Genomic DNA, 25213 nt, shown 5'->3' on the forward strand with positions numbered 1-25213 from the left:
TTTGCCTGCGTGACATGCTCTATCTCAACATTTCTATCTTCTCTCATCTCTTCACCTCTAGTCATTTCCACCAATAGGACTGGAAACAGGCCACCAAGCCTTCTACTTTAACCACAGGCGTACTGAGGGCCAATAAAAGGCACAGAAGCATTTCTTGATCCGGGGCTGAGAACTGCATGCACAGGGACCTCGTGGCGCAACGGTAGCGCGTCTGACTCCAGATCAGAAGGTTGCGTGTTCAAATCACGTCGGGGTCACTCTTTGACATTTTTTTCCCCACCAAGTCTATATCTCTGACTTCTAAAGCAAAGCCAAAAGAAGGGCGCTTTGCATTGGCCGGGAATCGAACCCGGGCCTCCCGCGTGGCAGGCGAGAATTCTACCACTGAACCACCAATGCTTGACTTACATAGGCTGAGCAGAGAGCCCTGCCGTAGACAGTAGTGATGAGGCCCATGCATTCGCATGGGACACCTATGAACAAAGTTTGCATGGAAAGCCTTGGACTGCCAAACGTTCACATGCTGATGGCAGGAATCCGATGCAGGAGACTGAAACTATGAATGTTTCTGCTTTTGCTAAGGACAGTGGTTTGGGGCCAGTGTTGTGCTTGACAGAGCACGACATCAGCCTGCTCTCTGGCTGCTCCCGGGAGAAGTGGCTGACAGAAAGCACCCTCCAGACCACCAGCAATCTTGTGTTTCACAACATGCCACTGTCACTGGACTTTCCTTCTGGGACAGCCTAGTCACTGACCTGGCCAGATTCCCTGTCCTCCCCAAAATCCTGGGGAGAAACGGGCAGAGTTCTGCGCCCTGCGCCCTCTTTCGCGTCCCTAACGCGCTCCCAACGTGCCCTACAGCCCTGGTCGGGCACAGCCCTGGTCGGGCTCATACCACTGGGGCCTCTGCCGAGGAAGAGCCCCGGAAGCCTAGGGCCAGGCCTATTGCACAGGCATCTTAGACCAGGCCATTCCGGGATTGCTGTGTTTCACGTCCTGCCCTTCAACACTCCTGGGAGGGCTTTCCCTGAGAACCCTCATGTCTCTGCCCTCCCAGGAGGCTGTGGTTCTATGCAAAATAGGGGGTGCACCACGGGCCGTCCCCTTTCCTCTCTCTCGCCAATATCTTTCACCAAAGCTGAGCCCTGCAGGTAAATGTATCTATCTGGCTGAGGGGCCAGGGAGGGCCTTTGCCTGCAGTCTTACAAGCCAGAGTGCAGAGAAGGCAGCAGCTCTGGGACCGGGACTCTGCTCAAAGACATATCTAACATGCCACAGTGGAGCTGAGATGGGCAAGACACGTGTCTCACAGGCTGGCAGCACACCAAGACAGTGGCAGGAAACTATGCTAACAAGGAAAGAGAAAAGTCACGTGTCTCGTGGCCTTCCCACCATTAGACAGTAGTCTGCGCAAGAAAACATCCAACAGTGACAGGACAACCAAGCAAATGACAAACGCCGTGCTGAATAAAGTCATCTTACATGACATTTCGTACAAAGGCCCAGATCATGGGGATGATCGCGCAGCAGAAGCAGCAAGTATCAGAGCCACCGAACCTGGGGTGAGTTACACGAGGAGAAAGGGCGACATGGGGACAGGGGCTATGGGCTCAGGGAACAGCTACCACAATGCAACCTCGGGTGTGGGGATGCCACTCATTGCGGGTACTGCCCTGGGATTTCCTTTTAGAAAGAATCGCTGGTTAAAGTGTAGTGCACAAAAAACCCAACTCCTCGATTACACTATTAGATAACATCCTTTAACTGCCCCACCCACCCTGTGTGAGTCTCACCCACTTCCCGCCTGCTCCCTCTAGTCTGAGAGTTGTATCTCCACAAAAAACACACCGTGGGGCTCAATGAGCTGCTCATGTCTGACATGGACACCTAAGCAGTGCTGGATTCACAACCTGAAAGCCTGCAAAGGAAAGTGTGCCCGGCAGAAGATAAGCTGCCTGGCAACTCAGAACCTTCTTCTAAGAGAAGTAAGACATGTCACAATGGAGTCTAAGCCTACCTGTCTTATGCCAGGACCTTAGAGCTGCAGGCAGGAGCACAAAGGTAAAAACATATATTGAGTCCCAACACACTCACTGCGGTGGTTGGTCTCTGTGGCGCAATCGGTTAGCGCGTTCGGCTGTTAACCGAAAGGTTGGTGGTTCAAGCCCACCCAGGGACGTATGCTTTTTGCCTACATCAAGTCCTGAATTAAAACACAGCTGTCTGGCTTTGCTCTTAGAGCTCTCGCTTTGCCTGCGTGACATGCTCTATCTCAACATTTCTATCTTCTCTCATCTCTTCACCTCTAGTCATTTCCACCAATAGGACTGGAAACGGGCCACCAAGCCTTCTACTTTAACCACAGGCGTACTAAGGGCCAATAAAAGGCACAGAAGCATTTCTTGATCCGGGGCTGAGAACTGCATGCACAGGGACCTCGTGGCGCAACGGTAGCGCGTCTGACTCCAGATCAGAAGGTTGCGTGTTCAAATCACGTCGGGGTCACTCTTTGACATTTTTTCCCCACCAAGTCTATATCTCTGACTTCTAAAGCAAAGCCAAAAGAAGGGCGCTTTGCATTGGCCGGGAATCGAACCGGGCCTCCCGCGTGGCAGGCGAGAATTCTACCACTGAACCACCAATGCTTCACTTACATAGGCTGAGCAGAGAGCCCTGCCGTAGACAGTAGTGATGAGGCCCATGCATTCGCATGGGACACCTATGAACAAAGTTTGCATGGAAAGCCTTGGACTGCCAAACGTTCACATGCTGATGGCAGGAATCAGATGCAGGAGACTGAAACTATGAATGTTTCTGCTTTTGCTAAGGACAGTGGTTTGGGGCCAGTGTTGTGCTTGACAGAGCACGACATCAGCCTGCTCTCTGGCTGCTCCCGGGAGAAGTGGCTGACAGAAAGCACCCTCCAGACCACCAGCAATCTTGTGTTTCACAACATGCCACTGTCACTGGACTTTCCTTCTGGGAAAGCCTAGTCACTGACCTGGCCAGATTCCATGTCCTCCCCAAAATCCTGGGGAGAAACGGGCAGAGTTCTGCGCCCTGCGCCCTCTTTCGCGTCCCTAACGCGCTCCCAACGCGCCCTACAACCCTGGTCGGGCACAGCCCTGGTCGGGCTCATACCACTGGGGCCTCTGCCGAGGAAGAGCCCCGGAAGCCTAGGGCCAGGCCTATTGCACAGGCATCTTAGACCAGGCCATTCCGGGATTGCTGTGTTTCACGTCCTGCCCTTCAACACTCCTGGGAGGGCTTTCCCTGAGAACCCTCATGTCTCTGCCCTCCCAGGAGGCTGTGGTTCTATGCAAAATAGGGGGTGCACCACGGGCCGTCCCCTTTCCTCTCTATCGCCAATATCTTTCACCAAAGCTGAGCCCTGCAGGTAAATGTATCTATCTGGCTGAGGGGCCAGGGAGGGCCTTTGCCTGCAGTCTTACAAGCCAGAGTGCAGAGAAGGTAGCAGCTCTGGGACAGGGACTCTGCTCAAAGACATATCTAACATGCCACAGTGGAGCTGAGATGGGCAAGACACGTGTCTCACAGGCTGGCAGCACACCAAGACAGTGGCAGGAAACTATGCTAACAAGGAAAGAGAAAAGTCACGTGTCTCGTGGCCTTCCCACCATTAGACAGTAGTCTGCGCAAGAAAACATCCAACAGTGACAGGACAACCAAGCAAATGACAAACGCCGTGCTGAATAAAGTCATCTTACATGACATTTCGTACAAAGGCCCAGATCATGGGGATGATCGCGCAGCAGGAGCAGCAAGTATCAGAGCCACCGAACCTGGGGTGAGTTACACGAGGAGAAAGGGCGACATGGGGACAGGGGCTAGGGGCTCAGGGAACAGCTACCACAATGCAACCTCGGGTGTGGGGATGCCACTCATTGCTGGTACTGCCCTGGGATTTCCTTTTGGAAAGAATCGCTGGTTAAAGTGTAGTGCACAAAAAACCCAACTCCTCGATTACACTATTAGATAACATCCTTTAACTGCCCCACCCACCCTGTGTGAGTCTCACCCACTTCCCGCCTGCTCCCTCTAGTCTGAGAGTTGTATCTCCACAAAAAACACACAGTGGGGCTCAATGAGCTGCTCATGTCTGACATGGACACCTAAGCAGTGCTGGATTCACAACCTGAAAGCCTGCAAAGGAAAGTGTGCCCGGCAGAAGATAAGCTGCCTGGCAACTCAGAACCTTCTTCTAAGAGAAGTAAGACATGTCACAATGGAGTCTAAGCCTACCTGTCTTATGCCAGGACCTTAGAGCTGCAGGCAGGAGCACAAAGGTAAAAACATATATTGAGTCCCAACACGCTCACTGCGGTGGTTGGTCTCTGTGGCGCAATCGGTTAGCGCGTTCGGCTGTTAACCGAAAGGTTGGTGGTTCAAGCCCACCCAGGGACGTATGCTTTTGCCTACATCAAGTCCTGAATTAAAACACAGCTGTCTGGCTTTGCTCTTAGAGCTCTCGCTTTGCCTGCGTGACATGCTCTATCTCAACATTTCTATCTTCTCTCATCTCTTCACCTCTAGTCATTTCCACCAATAGGACTGGAAACGGGACACCAAGCCTTCTACTTTAACCACAGGCGTACTGAGGGCCAATAAAAGGCACAGAAGCATTTCTTGATCCGGGGCTGAGAACTGCATGCACAGGGACCTCGTGGCGCAACGGTAGCGCGTCTGACTCCAGATCAGAAGGTTGCGTGTTCAAATCACGTCGGGGTCACTCTTTGACATTTTTTTCCCCACCAAGTCTATATCTCTGACTTCTAAAGCAAAGCCAAAAGAAGGGCGCTTTGCATTGGCCGGGAATCGAACCCGGGCCTCCCGCGTGGCAGGCGAGAATTCTACCACTGAACCACCAATGCTTCACTTACATAGGCTGAGCAGAGAGCCCTGCCGTAGACAGTAGTGATGAGGCCCATGCATTCGCATGGGACACCTATGAACAAAGTTTGCATGGCAAGCCTTGGACTGCCAAACGTTCACATGCTGATGGGAGGAATCAGATGCAGGAGACTGAAACTATGAATGTTTCTGCTTTTGCTAAGGACAGTGGTTTGGGGCCAGTGTTGTGCTTGACAGAGCACGATATCAGCCTGCTCTCTGGCTGCTCCCGGGAGAAGTGGCTGACAGAAAGCACCCTCCAGACCACCAGCAATCTTGTGTTTCACAACATGCCACTGTCACTGGACTTTCCTTCTGGGACAGCCTAGTCACTGACCTGGCCAGATTCCCTGTCCTCCCCAAAATCCTGGGGAGAAACGGGCAGAGTTCTGCGCCCTGCGCCCTCTTTCGCGTCCCTAACGCGCTCCCAACGCGCCCTACAGCCCTGGTCGGGCACAGCCCTGGTCGGGCTCATACCACTGGGGCCTCTGCCGAGGAAGAGCCACGGAAGCCTAGGGCCAGGCCTATTGCACAGGCATCTTAGACCAGGCCATTCCGGGATTGCTGTGTTTCACGTCCTGCCCTTCAACACTCCTGGGAGGGCTTTCCCTGAGAACCCTCATGTCTCTGCCCTCCCAGGAGGCTGTGGTTCTATGCAAAATAGGGGGTGCACCACGGGCCGTCCCCTTTCCTCTCTCTCGCCAATATCTTTCACCAAAGCTGAGCCCTGCAGGTAAATGTATCTATCTGGCTGAGGGGCCAGGGAGGGCCTTTGCCTGCAGTCTTACAAGCCAGAGTGCAGAGAAGGCAGCAGCTCTGGGACCGGGACTCTGCTCAAAGACATATCTAACATGCCACAGTGGAGCTGAGATGGGCAAGACACGTGTCTCACAGGCTGGCAGCACACCAAGACAGTGGCAGGAAACTATGCTAACAAGGAAAGAGAAAAGTCACGTGTCTCGTGGCCTTCCCACCATTAGACAGTAGTCTGCGCAAGAAAACATCCAACAGTGACAGGACAACCAAGCAAATGACAAACGCCGTGCTGAATAAAGTCATCTTACATGACATTTCGTACAAAGGCCCAGATCATGGGGATGATCGCGCAGCAGAAGCAGCAAGTATCAGAGCCACCGAACCTGGGGTGAGTTACACGAGGAGAAAGGGCGACATGGGGACAGGGGCTATGGGCTCAGGGAACAGCTACCACAATGCAACCTCGGGTGTGGGGATGCCACTCATTGCGGGTACTGCCCTGGGATTTCCTTTTAGAAAGAATCGCTGGTTAAAGTGTAGTGCACAAAAAACCCAACTCCTCGATTACACTATTAGATAACATCCTTTAACTGCCCCACCCACCCTGTGTGAGTCTCACCCACTTCCCGCCTGCTCCCTCTAGTCTGAGAGTTGTATCTCCACAAAAAACACACAGTGGGGCTCAATGAGCTGCTCATGTCTGACATGGACACCTAAGCAGTGCTGGATTCACAACCTGAAAGCCTGCAAAGGAAAGTGTGCCCGGCAGAAGATAAGCTGCCTGGCAACTCAGAACCTTCTTCTAAGAGAAGTAAGACATGTCACAATGGAGTCTAAGCCTACCTGTCTTATGCCAGGACCTTAGAGCTGCAGGCAGGAGCACAAAGGTAAAAACATATATTGAGTCCCAACACGCTCACTGCGGTGGTTGGTCTCTGTGGCGCAGTTGGTTAGCGCGTTCGGCTGTTATCCGAAAGGTTGATGGTTCAAGCCCACCCAGGGACGTATGCTTTTGCCTACATCAAGTCCTGAATTAAAACACAGCTGTCTGGCTTTGCTCTTAGAGCTCTCGCTTTGCCTGTGTGACATGCTCTATCTCAACATTTCTATCTTCTCTCATCTCTTCACCTCTAGTCATTTCCACCAATAGGACTGGAAACGGGCCACCAAGCCTTCTACTTTAACCACAGGCGTACTGAGGGCCAATAAAAGGCACAGAAGCATTTCTTGATCCGGGGCTGTTAACTGCATGCACAGGGACCTCGTGGCGCAACGGTAGCGCGTCTGACTCCAGATCAGAAGGTTGCGTGTTCAAATCACGTCGGGGTCACTCTTTGACTTTTTTTTCCCCACCAAGTTTATATCTCTGACTTCTAAAGCAAAGCCAAAAGAAGGGCGCTTTGCATTGGCCGGGAATCGAACCCGGGCCTCCCGCGTGGCAGGCGAGAATTCTACCACTGAACCACCAATGCTTCACTTACATAGGCTGAGCAGAGAGCCCTGCCATAGACAGTAGTGATGAGGCCCATGCATTCGCATGGGACACCTATGAACAAAGTTTGCATGGCAAGCCTTGGACTGCCAAACGTTCACATGCTGATGGCAGGAATCAGATGCAGGAGACTGAAACTATGAATGTTTCTGCTTTTGCTAAGGACAGTGGTTTGGGGCCAGTGTTGTGCTTGACAGAGCACGACATCAGCCTGCTCTCTGGCTGCTCCCGGGAGAAGTGGCTGACAGAAAGCACCCTCCAGACCACCAGCAATCTTGTGTTTCACAACATGCCACTGTCACTGGACTTTCCTTCTGGGAAAGCCTAGTCACTGACCTGGCCAGATTCCCTGTCCTCCCCAAAATCCTGGGGAGAAACGGGCAGAGTTCTGCGCCCTGCGCCCTCTTTCGCGTCCCTAACGCGCTCCCAACGCGCCCTACAGCCCTGGTCGGGCACAGCCCTGGTCGGGCTCATACCACTGGGGCCTCTGCCGAGGAAGAGCCCCGGAAGCCTAGGGCCAGGCCTATTGCACAGGCATCTTAGACCAGGCCATTCCGGGATTGCTGTGTTTCACGTCCTGCCCTTCAACACTCCTGGGAGGGCTTTCCCTGAGAACCCTCATGTCTCTGCCCTCCCAGGAGGCTGTGGTTCTATGCAAAATAGGGGGTGCACCACGGGCCGTCCCCTTTCCTCTCTCTCGCCAATATCTTTCACCAAAGCTGAGCCCTGCAGGTAAATGTATCTATCTGGCTGAGGGGCCAGGGAGGGCCTTTGCCTGCAGTCTTACAAGCCAGAGTGCAGAGAAGGCAGCAGCTCTGGGACCGGGACTCTGCTCAAAGACATATCCTACATGCCACAGTGGAGCTGAGATGGGCAAGACACGTGTCTCACAGGCTGGCAGCACACCAAGACAGTGGCAGGAAACTATGCTAACAAGGAAAGAGAAAAGTCACGTGTCTCGTGGCCTTCCCACCATTAGACAGTAGTCTGCGCAAGAAAACATCCAACAGTGACAGGACAACCAAGCAAATGACAAACGCCGTGCTGAATAAAGTCATCTTACATGACATTTCGTACAAAGGCCCAGATCATGAGGATGATCGCGCAGCAGAAGCAGCAAGTATCAGAGCCACCGAACCTGGGGTGAGTTACACGAGGAGAAAGGGCGACATGGGGACAGGGGCTATGGGCTCAGGGAACAGCTACCACAATGCAACCTCGGGTGTGGGGATGCCACTCATTGCGGGTACTGCCCTGGGATTTCCTTTTAGAAAGAATCGCTGGTTAAAGTGTAGTGCACAAAAAACCCAACTCCTCGATTACACTATTAGATAACATCCTTTAACTGCCCCACCCACCCTGTGTGAGTCTCACCCACTTCCCGCCTGCTCCCTCTAGTCTGAGAGTTGTATCTCCACAAAAAACACACAGTGGGGCTCAATGAGCTGCTCATGTCTGACATGGACACCTAAGCAGTGCTGGATTCACAACCTGAAAGCCTGCAAAGGAAAGTGTGCCCGGCAGAAGATAAGCTGCCTGGCAACTCAGAACCTTCTTCTAAGAGAAGTAAGACATGTCACAATGGAGTCTAAGCCTACCTGTCTTATGCCAGGACCTTAGAGCTGCAGGCAGGAGCACAAAGGTAAAAACATATATTGAGTCCTAACACACTCACTGCGGTGGTTGGTCTCTGTGGCGCAATTGGTTAGCGCGTTGAGCTGTTAACTGAAAGGTTGGTGGTTCAAGCCCACCCAGGGACGTATGCTTTTGCCTACATCAAGTCCTGAATTAAAACACAGCTGTCTGGCTTTGCTCTTAGAGCTCTCGCTTTGCCTGCGTGACATGCTCTATCTCAACATTTCTATCTTCTCTCATCTCTTCACCTCTAGTCATTTCCACCAATAGGACTGGAAACGGGACACCAAGCCTTCTACTTTAACCACAGGCTACTGAGGGCCAATAAAAGGCATTTCTTGATCCGGGGCTGAGAACTGCATGCACAGGGACCTCGTGGCGCAACAGTAGCGCGTCTGACTCCAGATCAGAAGGTTGCGTGTTCAAATCACGTCGGGGTCACTCTTTGACATTTTTTTCCCCACCAAGTCTATATCTCTGACTTCTAAAGCAAAGCCAAAAGTAGGGCGCTTTGCATTGGCCGGGAATCGAACCCGGGCCTCCCGCGTGGCAGGCGAGAATTCTACCACTGAACCACCAATGCTTCACTTACATAGGCTGAGCAGAGAGCCCTGCCGTAGACAGTAGTGATGAGGCCCATGCATTCGCATGGGACACCTATGAACAAAGTTTGCATGGCAAGCCTTGGACTGCCAAACGTTCACATGCGGATGGCAGGAATCAGATGCAGGAGACTGAAACTATGAATGTTTCTGCTTTTGCTAAGGACAGTGGTTTGGGGCCAGTGTTGTGCTTGACAGAGCACGACATCAGCCTGCTCTCTGGCTGCTCCCGGGAGAAGTGGCTGACAGAAAGCACCCTCCAGACCACCAGCAATCTTGTGTTTCACAACATGCCACTGTCACTGGACTTTCCTTCTGGGAAAGCCTAGTCACTGACCTGGCCAGATTCCCTGTCCTCCCCAAAATCCTGGGGAGAAACGGGCAGAGTTCTGCGCCCTGCGCCCTCTTTCGCGTCCCTAACGCGCTCCCAACGCGCCCTACAGCCCTGGTCTGGCACAGCCCTGGTCGGGCTCATACCACTGGGGCCTCTGCCGAGGAAGAGCCCCGGAAGCCTAGGGCCAGGCCTATTGCACAGGCATCTTAGACCAGGCCATTCCGGGATTGCTGTGTTTCACGTCCTGCCCTTCAACACTCCTGGGAGGGCTTTCCCTGAGAACCCTCATGTCTCTGCCCTCCCAGGAGGCTGTGGTTCTATGCAAAATAGGGGGTGCACCACGGGCCGTCCCCTTTCCTCTCTCTCGCCAATATCTTTCACCAAAGCTGAGCCCTGCAGGTAAATGTATCTATCTGGCTGAGGGGCCAGGGAGGGCCTTTGCCTGCAGTCTTACAAGCCAGAGTGCAGAGAAGGCAGCAGCTCTGGGACCGGGACTCTGCTCAAAGACATATCTAACATGCCACAGTGGAGCTGAGATGGGCAAGACACGTGTCTCACAGGCTGGCAGCACACCAAGACAGTGGCAGGAAACTATGCTAACAAGGAAAGAGAAAAGTCACGTGTCTCGTGGCCTTCCCACCATTAGACAGTAGTCTGCGCAAGAAAACATCCAACAGTGACAGGACAACCAAGCAAATGACAAACGCCGTGCTGAATAAAGTCATCTTACATGACATTTCGTACAAAGGCCCAGATCATGGGGATGATCGCGCAGCAGAAGCAGCAAGTATCAGAGCCACCGAACCTGGGGTGAGTTACACGAGGAGAAAGGGCGACATGGGGACAGGGGCTATGGGCTCAGGGAACAGCTACCACAATGCAACCTCGGGTGTGGGGATGCCACTCATTGCGGGTACTGCCCTGGGATTTCCTTTTAGAAAGAATCGCTGGTTAAAGTGTAGTGCACAAAAAACCCAACTCCTCGATTACACTATTAGATAACATCCTTTAACTGCCCCACCCACCCTGTGTGAGTCTCACCCACTTCCCGCCTGCTCCCTCTAGTCTGAGAGTTGTATCTCCACAAAAAACACACAGTGGGGCTCAATGAGCTGCTCATGTCTGACATGGACACCTAAGCAGTGCTGGATTCACAACCTGAAAGCCTGCAAAGGAAAGTGTGCCCGGCAGAAGATAAGCTGCATGGCAACTCAGAACCTTCTTCTAAGAGAAGTAAGACATGTCACAATGGAGTCTAAGCCTACCTGTCTTATGCCAGGACCTTAGAGCTGCAGGCAGGAGCACAAAGGTAAAAACATATATTGAGTCCCAACACGCTCACTGCGGTGGTTGGTCTCTGTGGCGCAATTGGTTAGCGCGTTCGGCTGTTAACCGAAAGGTTGGTGGTTCAAGCCCACCCAGGGACGTATGCTTTTGCCTACATCAAGTCCTGAATTAAAACACAGCTGTCTGGCTTTGCTCTTAGAGCTCTCGCTTTGCCTGCGTGACATGCTCTATCTCAACATTTCTATCTTCTCTCATCTCTTCACCTCTAGTCATTTCCACCAATAGGACTGGAAACGGGCCACCAAGCCTTCTACTTTAACCACAGGCGTACTGAGGGCCAATAAAAGGCACAGAAGCATTTCTTGATCCGGGGCTGAGAACTGCATGCACAGGGACCTCGTGGCGCAACGGTAGCGCGTCTGACTCCAGATCAGAAGGTTGCGTGTTCAAATCACGTCGGGGTCACTCTTTGACATTTTTTTCCCCACCAAGTCTATATCTCTGACTTCTAAAGCAAAGCCAAAAGAAGGGCGCTTTGCATTGGCCGGGAATCGAACCCGGGCCTCCCGCGTGGCAGGCGAGAATTCTACCACTGAACCACCAATGCTTCACTTACATAGGCTGAGCAGAGAGCCCTGCCGTAGACAGTAGTGATGAGGCCCATGCATTCGCATGGGACACCTATGAACAAAGTTTGCATGGCAAGCCTTGGACTGCCAAACGTTCACATGCTGATGGCAGGAATCAGATGCAGGAGACTGAAACTATGAATGTTTCTGCTTTTGCTAAGGACAGTGGTTTGGGGCCAGTGTTGTGCTTGACAGAGCACGACATCAGCCTGCTCTCTGGCTGCTCCCGGGAGAAGTGGCTGACAGAAAGCAACCTCCAGACCACCAGCAATCTTGTGTTTCACAACATGCCACTGTCACTGGACTTTCCTTCTGGGAAAGCCTAGTCACTGACCTGGCCAGATTCCCTGTCCTCCCCAAAATCCTGGGGAGAAACGGGCAGAGTTCTGCGCCCTGCGCCCTCTTTCAAGTCCCTAACGCGCTCCCAACGCGCCCTACAGCCCTGGTCGGGCACAGCCCTGGTCGGGCTCATACCACTGGGGCCTCTGCCGAGGAAGAGCCCCGGAAGCCTAGGGCCAGGCCTATTGCACAGGCATCTTAGACCAGGCCATTCCGGGATTGCTGTGTTTCACGTCCTGCCCTTCAACACTCCTGGGAGGGCTTTCCCTGAGAACCCTCATGTCTCTGCCCTCCCAGGAGGCTGTGGTTCTATGCAAAATAGGGGGTGCACCACGGGCCGTCCCCTTTCCTCTCTCTCGCCAATATCTTTCACCAAAGCTGAGCCCTGCAGGTAAATGTATCTATCTGGCTGAGGGGCCAGGGAGGGCCTTTGCCTGCAGTCTTACAAGCCAGAGTGCAGAGAAGGCAGCAGCTCTGGGACCGGGACTCTGCTCAAAGACATATCTAACATGCCACAGTGGAGCTGAGATGGGCAAGACACGTGTCTCACAGGCTGGCAGCACACCAAGACAGTGGCAGGAAACTATGCTAACAAGGAAAGAGAAAAGTCACGTGTCTCGTGGCCTTCCCACCATTAGACAGTAGTCTGCGCAAGAAAACATCCAACAGTGACAGGACAACCAAGCAAATGACAAACGCCGTGCTGAATAAAGTCATCTTACATGACATTTCGTACAAAGGCCCAGATCATGGGGATGATCGCGCAGCAGAAGCAGCAAGTATCAGAGCCACCGAACCTGGGGTGAGTTACACGAGGAGAAAGGGCGACATGGGGACAGGGGCTATGGGCTCAGGGAACAGCTACCACAATGCAACCTCGGGTGTGGGGATGCCACTCATTGCGGGTACTGCCCTGGGATTTCCTTTTAGAAAGAATCGCTGGTTAAAGTGTAGTGCACAAAAAACCCAACTCCTCGATTACACTATTAGATAACATCCTTTAACTGCCCCACCCACCCTGTGTGAGTCTCACCCACTTCCCGCCTGCTCCCTCTAGTCTGAGAGTTGTATCTCCACAAAAAACACACAGTGGGGCTCAATGAGCTGCTCATGTCTGACATGGACACCTAAGCAGTGCTGGATTCACAACCTGAAAGCCTGCAAAGGAAAGTGTGCCCGGCAGAAGATAAGCTGCCTGGCAACTCAGAACCTTCTTCTAAGAGAAGTAAGACATGTCACAATGGAGTCTAAGCCTACCTGTCTTATGCCGGGACCTTAGAGCTGCAGGCAGGAGCACAAAGGTAAAAACATATATTGAGTCCTAACACACTCACTGCGGTGGTTGGTCTCTGTGGCGCAATTGGTTAGCGCGTTCAGCTGTTAACCGAAAGGTTGGTGGTTCAAACCCACCCAGGGACGTATGCTTTTGCCTACATCAAGTCCTGAATTAAAACACAGCTGTCTGGCTTTGCTCTTAGAGCTCTCGCTTTGCCTGCGTGACATGCTCTATCTCAACATTTCTATCTTCTCTCATCTCTTCACCTCTAGTCATTTCCACCAATAGGACTGGAAACGGGCCACCAAGCCTTCTACTTTAACCATAGGCGTACTGAGGGCCAATAAAAGGCACAGAAGCATTTCTTGATCCGGGGCTGAGAACTGCATGCACAGGGACCTCGTGGCGCAACGGTAGCGCGTCTGACTCCAGATCAGAAGGTTGCGTGTTCAAATCACGTCGGGGTCACTCTTTGACATTTTTTTCCCCACCAAGTCTATATCTCTGACTTCTAAAGCAAAGCCAAAAGAAGGGCGCTTTGCATTGGCCGGGAATCGAACCCGGGCCTCCCGCGTGGCAGGCGAGAATTCTACCACTGAACCACCAATGCTTCACTTACATAGGCTGAGCAGAGAGCCCTGCCGTAGACAGTAGTGATGAGGCCCATGCATTCGCATGGGACACCTATGAACAAAGTTTGCATGGCAAGCCTTGGACTGCCAAACGTTCACATGCGGATGGCAGGAATCAGATGCAGGAGACTGAAACTATGAATGTTTCTGCTTTTGCTAAGGACAGTGGTTTGGGGCCAGTGTTGTGCTTGACAGAGCACGACATCAGCCTGCTCTCTGGCTGCTCCCGGGAGAAGTGGCTGACAGAAAGCACCCTCCAGACCACCAGCAATCTTGTGTTTCACAACATGCCACTGTCACTGGACTTTCCTTCTGGGAAAGCCTAGTCACTGACCTGGCCAGATTCCCTGTCCTCCCCAAAATCCTGGGGAGAAACGGGCAGAGTTCTGCGCCCTGCGCCCTCTTTCGCGTCCCTAACGCGCTCCCAACGCGCCCTACAGCCCTGGTCTGGCACAGCCCTGGTCGGGCTCATACCACTGGGGCCTCTGCCGAGGAAGAGCCCCGGAAGCCTAGGGCCAGGCCTATTGCACAGGCATCTTAGACCAGGCCATTCCGGGATTGCTGTGTTTCACGTCCTGCCCTTCAACACTCCTGGGAGGGCTTTCCCTGAGAACCCTCATGTCTCTGCCCTCCCAGGAGGCTGTGGTTCTATGCAAAATAGGGGGTGCACCACGGGCCGTCCCCTTTCCTCTCTCTCGCCAATATCTTTCACCAAAGCTGAGCCCTGCAGGTAAATGTATCTATCTGGCTGAGGGGCCAGGGAGGGCCTTTGCCTGCAGTCTTACAAGCCAGAGTGCAGAGAAGGCAGCAGCTCTGGGACCGGGACTCTGCTCAAAGACATATCTAACATGCCACAGTGGAGCTGAGATGGGCAAGACACGTGTCTCACAGGCTGGCAGCACACCAAGACAGTGGCAGGAAACTATGCTAACAAGGAAAGAGAAAAGTCACGTGTCTCGTGGCCTTCCCACCATTAGACAGTAGTCTGCGCAAGAAAACATCCAACAGTGACAGGACAACCAAGCAAATGACAAACGCCGTGCTGAATAAAGTCATCTTACATGACATTTCGTACAAAGGCCCAGATCATGGGGATGATCGCGCAGCAGAAGCAGCAAGTATCAGAGCCACCGAACCTGGGGTGAGTTACACGAGGAGAAAGGGCGACATGGGGACAGGGGCTATGGGCTCAGGGAACAGCTACCACAATGCAACCTCGGGTGTGGGGATGCCACTCATTGCGGGTACTGCCCTGGGATTTCCTTTTAGAAAGAATCGCTGGTTAAAGTGTAGTGCACTAAAAACCCAACTCCTCGATTACACTATTAGATAACATCCTTTAACTGCCCCACCCACCCTGTGTGAGTCTCACCCACTTCCCGCCTGCTCCCTCTAGTCTGAGAGTTGTATCTCCACAAAAAACACACAGTGGGGCTCAATGAGCTGCTCATGTCTGACATGGACACCTAAGCAGTGCTGGATTCACAACCTGAAAGCCTGCAAAGGAAAGTGTGCCCGGCAGAAGATAAGCTGCATGGCAACTCAGAACCTTCTTCTAAGAGAAGTAAGACATGTCACAATGGAGTCTAAGCCTACCTGTCTTATGCCAGGACCTTAGAGCTGCAGGCAGGAGCACAAAGGTAAAAACATATATTGAGTCCCAACACGCTCACTGCGGTGGTTGGTCTCTGTGGCGCAATTGGTTAGCGCGTTCGGCTGTTAACCGAAAGGTTGGTGGTTCAAGCCCACCCAGGGACGTATGCTTTTTGCCTACATCAAGTCCTGAATTAAAACACAGCTGTCTGGCTTTGCTCTTAGAGCTCTCGCTTTGCCTGCGTGACATGCTCTATCTCAACATTTCTATCTTCTCTCATCTCTTCACCTCTAGTCATTTCCACCAATAGGACTGGAAACGGGCCACCAAGCCTTCTACTTTAACCACAGGCGTACTGAGGGCCAATAAAAGGCACAGAAGCATTTCTTGATCCGGGGCTGAGAACTGCATGCACAGGGACCTCGTGGCGCAACGGTAGCGCGTCTGACTCCAGATCAGAAGGTTGCGTGTTCAAATCACGTCGGGGTCACTCTTTGACATTTTTTTCCCCACCAAGTCTATATCTCTGACTTCTAAAGCAAAGCCAAAAGAAGGGCGCTTTGCATTGGCCGGGAATCGAACCCGGGCCTCCCGCGTGGCAGGCGAGAATTCTACCACTGAACCACCAATGCTTCACTTACATAGGCTGAGCAGAGAGCCCTGCCGTAGACAGTAGTGATGAGGCCCATGCATTCGCATGGGACACCTATGAACAAAGTTTGCATGGCAAGCCTTGGACTGCCAAACGTTCACATGCTGATGGCAGGAATCAGATGCAGGAGACTGAAACTATGAATGTTTCTGCTTTTGCTAAGGACAGTGGTTTGGGGCCAGTGTTGTGCTTGACAGAGCACGACATCAGCCTGCTCTCTGGCTGCTCCCGGGAGAAGTGGCTGACAGAAAGCAACCTCCAGACCACCAGCAATCTTGTGTTTCACAACATGCCACTGTCACTGGACTTTCCTTCTGGGAAAGCCTAGTCACTGACCTGGCCAGATTCCCTGTCCTCCCCAAAATCCTGGGGAGAAACGGGCAGAGTTCTGCGCCCTGCGCCCTCTTTCAAGTCCCTAACGCGCTCCCAACGCGCCCTACAGCCCTGGTCGGGCACAGCCCTGGTCGGGCTCATACCACTGGGGCCTCTGCCGAGGAAGAGCCCCGGAAGCCTAGGGCCAGGCCTATTGCACAGGCATCTTAGACCAGGCCATTCCGGGATTGCTGTGTTTCACGTCCTGCCCTTCAACACTCCTGGGAGGGCTTTCCCTGAGAACCCTCATGTCTCTGCCCTCCCAGGAGGCTGTGGTTCTATGCAAAATAGGGGGTGCACCACGGGCCGTCCCCTTTCCTCTCTCTCGCCAATATCTTTCACCAAAGCTGAGCCCTGCAGGTAAATGTATCTATCTGGCTGAGGGGCCAGGGAGGGCCTTTGCCTGCAGTCTTACAAGCCAGAGTGCAGAGAAGGCAGCAGCTCTGGGACCGGGACTCTGCTCAAAGACATATCTAACATGCCACAGTGGAGCTGAGATGGGCAAGACACGTGTCTCACAGGCTGGCAGCACACCAAGACAGTGGCAGGAAACTATGCTAACAAGGAAAGAGAAAAGTCACGTGTCTCGTGGCCTTCCCACCATTAGACAGTAGTCTGCGCAAGAAAACATCCAACAGTGACAGGACAACCAAGCAAATGACAAACGCCGTGCTGAATAAAGTCATCTTACATGACATTTCGTACAAAGGCCCAGATCATGGGGATGATCGCGCAGCAGAAGCAGCAAGTATCAGAGCCACCGAACCTGGGGTGAGTTACACGAGGAGAAAGGGCGACATGGGGACAGGGGCTATGGGCTCAGGGAACAGCTACCACAATGCAACCTCGGGTGTGGGGATGCCACTCATTGCGGGTACTGCCCTGGGATTTCCTTTTAGAAAGAATCGCTGGTTAAAGTGTAGTGCACAAAAAACCCAACTCCTCGATTACACTATTAGATAACATCCTTTAACTGCCCCACCCACCCTGTGTGAGTCTCACCCACTTCCCGCCTGCTCCCTCTAGTCTGAGAGTTGTATCTCCACAAAAAACACACAGTGGGGCTCAATGAGCTGCTCATGTCTGACATGGACACCTAAGCAGTGCTGGATTCACAACCTGAAAGCCTGCAAAGGAAAGTGTGCCCGGCAGAAGATAAGCTGCCTGGCAACTCAGAACCTTCTTCTAAGAGAAGTAAGACATGTCACAATGGAGTCTAAGCCTACCTGTCTTATGCCGGGACCTTAGAGCTGCAGGCAGGAGCACAAAGGTAAAAACATATATTGAGTCCTAACACACTCACTGCGGTGGTTGGTCTCTGTGGCGCAATTGGTTAGCGCGTTCAGCTGTTAACCGAAAGGTTGGTGGTTCAAACCCACCCAGGGACGTATGCTTTTGCCTACATCAAGTCCTGAATTAAAACACAGCTGTCTGGCTTTGCTCTTAGAGCTCTCGCTTTGCCTGCGTGACATGCTCTATCTCAACATTTCTATCTTCTCTCATCTCTTCACCTCTAGTCATTTCCACCAATAGGACTGGAAACGGGCCACCAAGCCTTCTACTTTAACCACAGGCGTACTGAGGGCCAATAAAAGGCACAGAAGCATTTCTTGATCCGGGGCTGAGAACTGCATGCACAGGGACCTCGTGGCGCAACGGTAGCGCGTCTGACTCCAGATCAGAAGGTTGCGTGTTCAAATCACGTCGGGGTCACTCTTTGACATTTTTTTCCCCACCAAGTCTATATCTCTGACTTCTAAAGCAAAGCCAAAAGAAGGGCGCTTTGCATTGGCCGGGAATCGAACCCGGGCCTCCCGCGTGGCAGGCGAGAATTCTACCACTGAACCACCAATGCTTCACTTACATAGGCTGAGCAGAGAGCCCTGCCGTAGACAGTAGTGATGAGGCCCATGCATTCGCATGGGACACCTATGAACAAAGTTTGCATGGAAAGCCTTGGACTGCCAAACGTTCACATGCTGATGGCAGGAATCAGATGCAGGAGACTGAAACTATGAATGTTTCTGCTTTTGCTAAGGACAGTGGTTTGGGGCCAGTGTTGTGCTTGACAGAGCACGACATCAGCCTGCTCTCTGGCTGCTCCCGGGAGAAGTGGCTGACAGAAAGCACCCTCCAGACCACCAGCAATCTTGTGTTTCACAACATGCCACTGTCACTGGACTTTCCTTCTGGGAAAGCCTAGTCACTGACCTGGCCAGATTCCATGTCCTCCCCAAAATCCTGGGGAGAAACGGGCAGAGTTCTGCGCCCTGCGCCCTCTTTCGCGTCCCTAACGCGCTCCCAACGCGCCCTACAACCCTGGTCGGGCACAGCCCTGGTCGGGCTCATACCACTGGGGCCTCTGCCGAGGAAGAGCCCCGGAAGCCTAGGGCCAGGCCTATTGCACAGGCATCTTAGACCAGGCCATTCCGGGATTGCTGTGTTTCACGTCCTGCCCTTCAACACTCCTGGGAGGGCTTTCCCTGAGAACCCTCATGTCTCTGCCCTCCCAGGAGGCTGTGGTTCTATGCAAAATAGGGGGTGCACCACGGGCCGTCCCCTTTCCTCTCTCTCGCCAATATCTTTCACCAAAGCTGAGCCCTGCAGGTAAATGTATCTATCTGGCTGAGGGGCCAGGGAGGGCCTTTGCCTGCAGTCTTACAAGCCAGAGTGCAGAGAAGGTAGCAGCTCTGGGACAGGGACTCTGCTCAAAGACATATCTAACATGCCACAGTGGAGCTGAGATGGGCAAGACACGTGTCTCACAGGCTGGCGGCACACCAAGACAGTGGCAGGAAACTATGCTAACAAGGAAAGAGAAAAGTCACGTGTCTCGTGGCCTTCCCACCATTAGACAGTAGTCTGCGCAAGAAAACATCCAACAGTGACAGGACAACCAAGCAAATGACAAACGCCGTGCTGAATAAAGTCATCTTACATGACATTTCGTACAAAGGCCCAGATCATGGGGATGATCGCGCAGCAGGAGCAGCAAGTATCAGAGCCACCGAACCTGGGGTGAGTTACACGAGGAGAAAGGGCGACATGGGGACAGGGGCTAGGAGCTCAGGGAACAGCTACCACAATGCAACCTCGGGTGTGGGGATGCCACTCATTGCGGGTACTGCCCTGGGATTTCCTTTTGGAAAGAATCGCTGGTTAAAGTGTAGTGCACAAAAAACCCAACTCCTCGATTACACTATTAGATAACATCCTTTAACTGCCCCACCCACCCTGTGTGAGTCTCACCCACTTCCCGCCTGCTCCCTCTAGTCTGAGAGTTGTATCTCCACAAAAAACACACAGTGGGGCTCAATGAGCTGCTCATGTCTGACATGGACACCTAAGCAGTGCTGGATTCACAACCTGAAAGCCTGCAAAGGAAAGTGTGCCCGGCAGAAGATAAGCTGCCTGGCAACTCAGAACCTTCTTCTAAGAGAAGTAAGACATGTCACAATGGAGTCTAAGCCTACCTGTCTTATGCCAGGACCTTAGAGCTGCAGGCAGGAGCACAAAGGTAAAAACATATATTGAGTCCCAACACGCTCACTGCGGTGGTTGGTCTCTGTGGCGCAATCGGTTAGCGCGTTCGGCTGTTAACCGAAAGGTTGGTGGTTCAAGCCCACCCAGGGACGTATACTTTTGCCTACATCAAGTCCTGAATTAAAACACAGCTGTCTGGCTTTGCTCTTAGAGCTCTCGCTTTGCCTGCGTGACATGCTCTATCTCAACATTTCAATCTTCTCTCATCTCTTCACCTCTAGTCATTTCCACCAATAGGACTGGAAACGGGACACCAAGCCTTCTACTTTAACCACAGGCGTACTGAGGGCCAATAAAAGGCACAGAAGCATTTCTTGATCCGGGGCTGAGAACTGCATGCACAGGGACCTCGTGGCCCAACGGTAGCGCGTCTGACTCCAGATCAGAAGGTTGCGTGTTCAAATCACGTCGGGGTCACTCTTTGACATTTTTTTCCCCACCAAGTCTATATCTCTGACTTCTAAAGCAAAGCCAAAAGAAGGGCGCTTTGCATTGGCCGGGAATCGAACCCGGGCCTCCCGCGTGGCAGGCGAGATTTCTACCACTGAACCACCAATGCTTCACTTACATAGGCTGAGCAGAGAGCCCTGCTGTAGACAGTAGTGATGAGGCCCATGCATTCGCATGGGACACCTATGAACAAAGTTTGCATGGAAAGCCTTGGACTGCCAAACGTTCACATGCTGATGGCAGGAATCAGATGCAGGAGACTGAAACTATGAATGTTTCTGCTTTTGCTAAGGACAGTGGTTTGGGGCCAGTGTTGTGCTTGACAGAGCACGACATCAGCCTGCTCTCTGGCTGCTCCCGGGAGAAGTGGCTGACAGAAAGCACCCTCCAGACCACCAGCAATCTTGTGTTTCACAACATGCCACTGTCACTGGACTTTCCTTCTGGGAAAGCCTAGTCACTGACCTGGCCAGATTCCATGTCCTCCCCAAAATCCTGGGGAGAAACGGGCAGAGTTCTGCGCCCTGCGCCCTCTTTCGCATCCCTAACGCGCTCCCAACGCGCCCTACAGCCCTGGTCGGGCACAGCCCTGGTCGGGCTCATACCACTGGGGCCTCTGCCGAGGAAGAGCCCCGGAAGCCTAGGGCCAGGCCTATTGCACAGGCATCTTAGACCAGGCCATTCCGGGATTGCTGTGTTTCACGTCCTGCCCTTCAACACTCCTGGGAGGGCTTTCCCTGAGAACCCTCATGTCTCTGCCCTCCCAGGAGGCTGTGGTTCTATGCAAAATAGGGGGTGCACCACGGGCCGTCCCCTTTCCTCTCTCTCGCCAATATCTTTCACCAAAGCTGAGCCCTGCAGGTAAATGTATCTATCTGGCTGAGGGGCCAGGGAGGGCCTTTGCCTGCAGTCTTACAAGCCAGAGTGCAGAGAAGGCAGCAGCTCTGGGACAGGGACTCTGCTCAAAGACATATCTAACATGCCACAGTGGAGCTAAGATGGGCAAGACACGTGTCTCACAGGCTGGCAGCACACCAAGACAGTGGCAGGAAACTATGCTAACAAGGAAAGAGAAAAGTCACGTGTCTCGTGGCCTTCCCACCATTAGACAGTAGTCTGCGCAAGAAAACATCCAACAGTGACAGGACAACCAAGCAAATGACAAACGCCGTGCTGAATAAAGTCATCTTACATGACATTTCGTACAAAGGCCCAGATCATGGGGATGATCGCGCAGCAGAAGCAGCAAGTATCAGAGCCACCGAACCTGGGGTGAGTTACACGAGGAGAAAGGGCGACATGGGGACAGGGGCTATGGGCTCAGGGAACAGCTACCACAATGCAACCTCGGGTGTGGGGATGCCACTCATTGCGGGTACTGCCCTGGGATTTCCTTTTAGAAAGAATCGCTGGTTAAAGTGTAGTGCACAAAAAACCCAACTCCTCGATTACACTATTAGATAACATCCTTTAACTGTCCCACCCACCCTGTGTGAGTCTCACCCACTTCCCGCCTGCTCCCTCTAGTCTGAGAGTTGTATCTCCACAAAAAACACACCGTGGGGCTCAATGAGCTGCTCATGTCTGACATGGACACCTAAGCAGTGCTGGATTCACAACCTGAAAGCCTGCAAAGGAAAGTGTGCCCGGCAGAAGATAAGCTGCCTGGCAACTCAGAACCTTCTTCTAAGAGAAGTAAGACATGTCACAATGGAGTCTAAGCCTACCTGTCTTATGCCAGGACCTTAGAGCTGCAGGCAGGAGCACAAAGGTAAAAACATATATTGAGTCCCAACACGCTCACTGCGGTGGTTGGTCTCTGTGGCGCAATCGGTTAGTGCGTTCGGCTGTTAACCGAAAGGTTGGTGGTTCAAGCCCATCCAGGGACGTATGCTTTTGCCTACATCAAGTCCTGAATTAAAACACAGCTGTCTGGCTTTGCTCTTAGAGCTCTCGCTTTGCCTGCGTGACATGCTCTATCTCAACATTTCTATCTTCTCTCATCTCTTCACCTCTAGTCATTTCCACCAATAGGACTGGAAACGGGCCACCAAGCCTTCTACTTTAACCACAGGCGTACTGAGGGCCAATAAAAGGCACAGAAGCATTTCTTGATCCGGGGCTGAGAACTGCATGCACAGGGACCTCGTGGCGCAACGGTAGCGCGTCTGACTCCAGATCAGAAGGTTGCGTGTTCAAATCACGTCGGGGTCACTCTTTGACATTTTTTTCCCCACCAAGTCTATATCTCTGACTTCTAAAGCAAAGCCAAAAGAAGGGCGCTTTGCATTGGCCGGGAATCGAACCCGGGCCTCCCGCGTGGCAGGCGAGAATTCTACCACTGAACCACCAATGCTTCACTTACATAGGCTGAGCAGAGAGCCCTGCCGTAGACAGTAGTGATGAGGCCCATGCATTCGCATGGGACACCTATGAACAAAGTTTGCATGGCAAGCCTTGGACTGCCAAACGTTCACATGCTGATGGCAGGAATCAGATGCAGGAGACTGAAACTATGAATGTTTCTGCTTTTGCTAAGGACAGTGGTTTGGGGCCAGTGTTGTGCTTGACAGAGCACGACATCAGCCTGCTCTCTGGCTGCTCCCGGGAGAAGTGGCTGACAGAAAGCACCCTCCAGACCACCAGCAATCTTGTGTTTCACAACATGCCACTGTCACTGGACTTTCCTTCTGGGAAAGCCTAGTCACTGACCTGGCCAGATTCCCTGTCCTCCCCAAAATCCTGGGGAGAAACGGGCAGAGTTCTGCGCCCTGCGCCCTCTTTCGCGTCCCTAACGCGCTCCCAACGCGCCCTACAGCCCTGGTCGGGCACAGCCCTGGTCGGGCTCATACCACTGGGGCCTCTGCCGAGGAAGAGCCCCGGAAGCCTAGGGCCAGGCCTATTGCACAGGCATCTTAGACCAGGCCATTCCGGGATTGCTGTGTTTCACGTCCTGCCCTTCAACACTCCTGGGAGGGCTTTCCCTGAGAACCCTCATGTCTCTGCCCTCCCAGGAGGCTGTGGTTCTATGCAAAATAGGGGGTGCACCACGGGCCGTCCCCTTTCCTCTCTCTCGCCAATATCTTTCACCAAAGCTGAGCCCTGCAGGTAAATGTATCTATCTGGCTGAGGGGCCAGGGAGGGCCTTTGCCTGCAGTCTTACAAGCCAGAGTGCAGAGAAGGCAGCAGCTCTGGGACCGGGACTCTGCTCAAAGACATATCTAACATGCCACAGTGGAGCTGAGATGGGCAAGATACGTGTCTCACAGGCAGGCAGCACAACAAGACAGTGGCAGGAAACTATGCTAACAAGGAAAGAGAAAAGTCACGTGTCTCGTGGCCTTCCCACCATTAGACAGTAGTCTGCGCAAGAAAACATCCAACAGTGACAGGACAACCAAGCAAATGACAAACGCCGTGCTGAATAAAGTCATCTTACATGACATTTCGTACAAAGGCCCAGATCATGGGGATGATCGCGCAGCAGAAGCAGCAAGTATCAGAGCCACCGAACCTGGGGTGAGTTACACGAGGAGAAAGGGCGACATGGGCACAGGGGCTAGGGGCTCAGGGAACAGCTACCACAATGCAACCTCGGGTGTGGGGATGCCACTCATTGCGGGTACTGCCCTGGGATTTCCTTTTAGAAAGAATCGCTGGTTAAAGTGTAGTGCACAAAAAACCCAACTCCTCGATTACACTATTAGATAACATCCTTTAACTGCCCCACCCACCCTGTGTGAGTCTCACCCACTTCCCGCCTGCTCCCTCTAGTCTGAGAGTTGTATCTCCACAAAAAACACACAGTGGGGCTCAATGAGCTGCTCATGTCTGACATGGACACCTAAGCAGTGCTGGATTCACAACCTGAAAGCCTGCAAAGGAAAGTGTGCCCGGCAGAAGATAAGCTGCCTGGCAACTCAGAACCTTCTTCTAAGAGAAGTAAGACATGTCACAATGGAGTCTAAGCCTACCTGTCTTATGCCAGGACCTTAGAGCTGCAGGCAGGAGCACAAAGGTAAAAACATATATTGAGTCCCAACACGCTCACTGCGGTGGTTGGTCTCTGTGGCGCAATCGGTTAGTGCGTTCGGCTGTTAACCGAAAGGTTGGTGGTTCAAGCCCACCCAGGGACGTATGCTTTTGCCTACATCAAGTCCTGAATTAAAACACAGCTGTCTGGCTTTGCTCTTAGAGCTCTCGCTTTGCCTGCGTGACATGCTCTATCTCAACATTTCTATCTTCTCTCATCTCTTCACCTCTAGTCATTTCCACCAATAGGACTGGAAACGGGCCACCAAGCCTTCTACTTTAACCACAGGCGTACTGAGGGCCAATAAAAGGCACAGAAGCATTTCTTGATCCGGGGCTGAGAACTGCATGCACAGGGACCTCGTGGCGCAACGGTAGCGCGTCTGACTCCAGATCAGAAGGTTGCGTGTTCAAATCACGTCGGGGGTCACTCTTTGACATTTTTTTCCCCACCAAGTCTATATCTCTGACTTCTAAAGCAAAGCCAAAAGAAGGGCGCTTTGCATTGGCCGGGAATCGAACCCGGGCCTCCCGCGTGGCAGGCGAGAATTCTACCACTGAACCACCAATGCTTCACTTACATAGGCTGAGCAGAGAGCCCTGCCGTAGACAGTAGTGATGAGGCCCATGCATTCGCATGGGACACCTATGAACAAAGTTTGCATGGCAAGCCTTGG

At 52.7% G+C, this 25213-nt stretch overlaps 24 non-coding genes across 24 annotated transcripts; 14 read left to right on the forward strand and 10 right to left on the reverse strand.

Annotated features, from left to right (window-relative positions):
* Window positions 1–185: 185 nt before the first annotated feature.
* Window positions 186–257, forward strand: TRNAW-CCA (transfer RNA tryptophan (anticodon CCA)). The gene has a single exon. It is a non-coding gene; the product is annotated as a tRNA-Trp (tRNA).
* Window positions 258–328: 71 nt separating this feature from the next.
* Window positions 329–399, reverse strand: TRNAG-GCC (transfer RNA glycine (anticodon GCC)). The gene has a single exon. It is a non-coding gene; the product is annotated as a tRNA-Gly (tRNA).
* A 1706-nt stretch (window positions 400–2105) lies between these two features.
* TRNAN-GUU (transfer RNA asparagine (anticodon GUU)) lies at window positions 2106–2179 on the forward strand. Its single transcript has one exon. It is a non-coding gene; the product is annotated as a tRNA-Asn (tRNA).
* Window positions 2180–2433: 254 nt separating this feature from the next.
* On the forward strand, window positions 2434–2505 carry TRNAW-CCA (transfer RNA tryptophan (anticodon CCA)). Its single transcript has one exon. It is a non-coding gene; the product is annotated as a tRNA-Trp (tRNA).
* Window positions 2506–4351: 1846 nt separating this feature from the next.
* TRNAN-GUU (transfer RNA asparagine (anticodon GUU)) lies at window positions 4352–4425 on the forward strand. Its single transcript has one exon. It is a non-coding gene; the product is annotated as a tRNA-Asn (tRNA).
* Window positions 4426–4678: 253 nt separating this feature from the next.
* TRNAW-CCA (transfer RNA tryptophan (anticodon CCA)) lies at window positions 4679–4750 on the forward strand. The gene has a single exon. It is a non-coding gene; the product is annotated as a tRNA-Trp (tRNA).
* A 71-nt stretch (window positions 4751–4821) lies between these two features.
* TRNAG-GCC (transfer RNA glycine (anticodon GCC)) lies at window positions 4822–4892 on the reverse strand. Its single transcript has one exon. It is a non-coding gene; the product is annotated as a tRNA-Gly (tRNA).
* Window positions 4893–6925: 2033 nt separating this feature from the next.
* On the forward strand, window positions 6926–6997 carry TRNAW-CCA (transfer RNA tryptophan (anticodon CCA)). Its single transcript has one exon. It is a non-coding gene; the product is annotated as a tRNA-Trp (tRNA).
* Window positions 6998–7068: 71 nt separating this feature from the next.
* On the reverse strand, window positions 7069–7139 carry TRNAG-GCC (transfer RNA glycine (anticodon GCC)). The gene has a single exon. It is a non-coding gene; the product is annotated as a tRNA-Gly (tRNA).
* Window positions 7140–9306: 2167 nt separating this feature from the next.
* TRNAG-GCC (transfer RNA glycine (anticodon GCC)) lies at window positions 9307–9377 on the reverse strand. Its single transcript has one exon. It is a non-coding gene; the product is annotated as a tRNA-Gly (tRNA).
* Window positions 9378–11083: 1706 nt separating this feature from the next.
* Window positions 11084–11157, forward strand: TRNAN-GUU (transfer RNA asparagine (anticodon GUU)). Its single transcript has one exon. It is a non-coding gene; the product is annotated as a tRNA-Asn (tRNA).
* Window positions 11158–11410: 253 nt separating this feature from the next.
* TRNAW-CCA (transfer RNA tryptophan (anticodon CCA)) lies at window positions 11411–11482 on the forward strand. The gene has a single exon. It is a non-coding gene; the product is annotated as a tRNA-Trp (tRNA).
* A 71-nt stretch (window positions 11483–11553) lies between these two features.
* Window positions 11554–11624, reverse strand: TRNAG-GCC (transfer RNA glycine (anticodon GCC)). Its single transcript has one exon. It is a non-coding gene; the product is annotated as a tRNA-Gly (tRNA).
* A 2033-nt stretch (window positions 11625–13657) lies between these two features.
* Window positions 13658–13729, forward strand: TRNAW-CCA (transfer RNA tryptophan (anticodon CCA)). Its single transcript has one exon. It is a non-coding gene; the product is annotated as a tRNA-Trp (tRNA).
* A 71-nt stretch (window positions 13730–13800) lies between these two features.
* Window positions 13801–13871, reverse strand: TRNAG-GCC (transfer RNA glycine (anticodon GCC)). Its single transcript has one exon. It is a non-coding gene; the product is annotated as a tRNA-Gly (tRNA).
* A 1706-nt stretch (window positions 13872–15577) lies between these two features.
* Window positions 15578–15651, forward strand: TRNAN-GUU (transfer RNA asparagine (anticodon GUU)). The gene has a single exon. It is a non-coding gene; the product is annotated as a tRNA-Asn (tRNA).
* Window positions 15652–15905: 254 nt separating this feature from the next.
* Window positions 15906–15977, forward strand: TRNAW-CCA (transfer RNA tryptophan (anticodon CCA)). The gene has a single exon. It is a non-coding gene; the product is annotated as a tRNA-Trp (tRNA).
* A 71-nt stretch (window positions 15978–16048) lies between these two features.
* On the reverse strand, window positions 16049–16119 carry TRNAG-GCC (transfer RNA glycine (anticodon GCC)). Its single transcript has one exon. It is a non-coding gene; the product is annotated as a tRNA-Gly (tRNA).
* A 2033-nt stretch (window positions 16120–18152) lies between these two features.
* On the forward strand, window positions 18153–18224 carry TRNAW-CCA (transfer RNA tryptophan (anticodon CCA)). Its single transcript has one exon. It is a non-coding gene; the product is annotated as a tRNA-Trp (tRNA).
* A 71-nt stretch (window positions 18225–18295) lies between these two features.
* On the reverse strand, window positions 18296–18366 carry TRNAG-GCC (transfer RNA glycine (anticodon GCC)). The gene has a single exon. It is a non-coding gene; the product is annotated as a tRNA-Gly (tRNA).
* A 1706-nt stretch (window positions 18367–20072) lies between these two features.
* On the forward strand, window positions 20073–20146 carry TRNAN-GUU (transfer RNA asparagine (anticodon GUU)). The gene has a single exon. It is a non-coding gene; the product is annotated as a tRNA-Asn (tRNA).
* Window positions 20147–22646: 2500 nt separating this feature from the next.
* TRNAW-CCA (transfer RNA tryptophan (anticodon CCA)) lies at window positions 22647–22718 on the forward strand. The gene has a single exon. It is a non-coding gene; the product is annotated as a tRNA-Trp (tRNA).
* Window positions 22719–22789: 71 nt separating this feature from the next.
* TRNAG-GCC (transfer RNA glycine (anticodon GCC)) lies at window positions 22790–22860 on the reverse strand. The gene has a single exon. It is a non-coding gene; the product is annotated as a tRNA-Gly (tRNA).
* Window positions 22861–25037: 2177 nt separating this feature from the next.
* Window positions 25038–25108, reverse strand: TRNAG-GCC (transfer RNA glycine (anticodon GCC)). Its single transcript has one exon. It is a non-coding gene; the product is annotated as a tRNA-Gly (tRNA).
* Window positions 25109–25213: the final 105 nt, after the last annotated feature.

Source organism: Pleurodeles waltl, chromosome 4_1 (assembly GCF_031143425.1).
Source record: "Pleurodeles waltl isolate 20211129_DDA chromosome 4_1, aPleWal1.hap1.20221129, whole genome shotgun sequence".
In the NCBI taxonomy this organism is placed as follows: Eukaryota; Metazoa; Chordata; class Amphibia; order Caudata; family Salamandridae; genus Pleurodeles; species Pleurodeles waltl.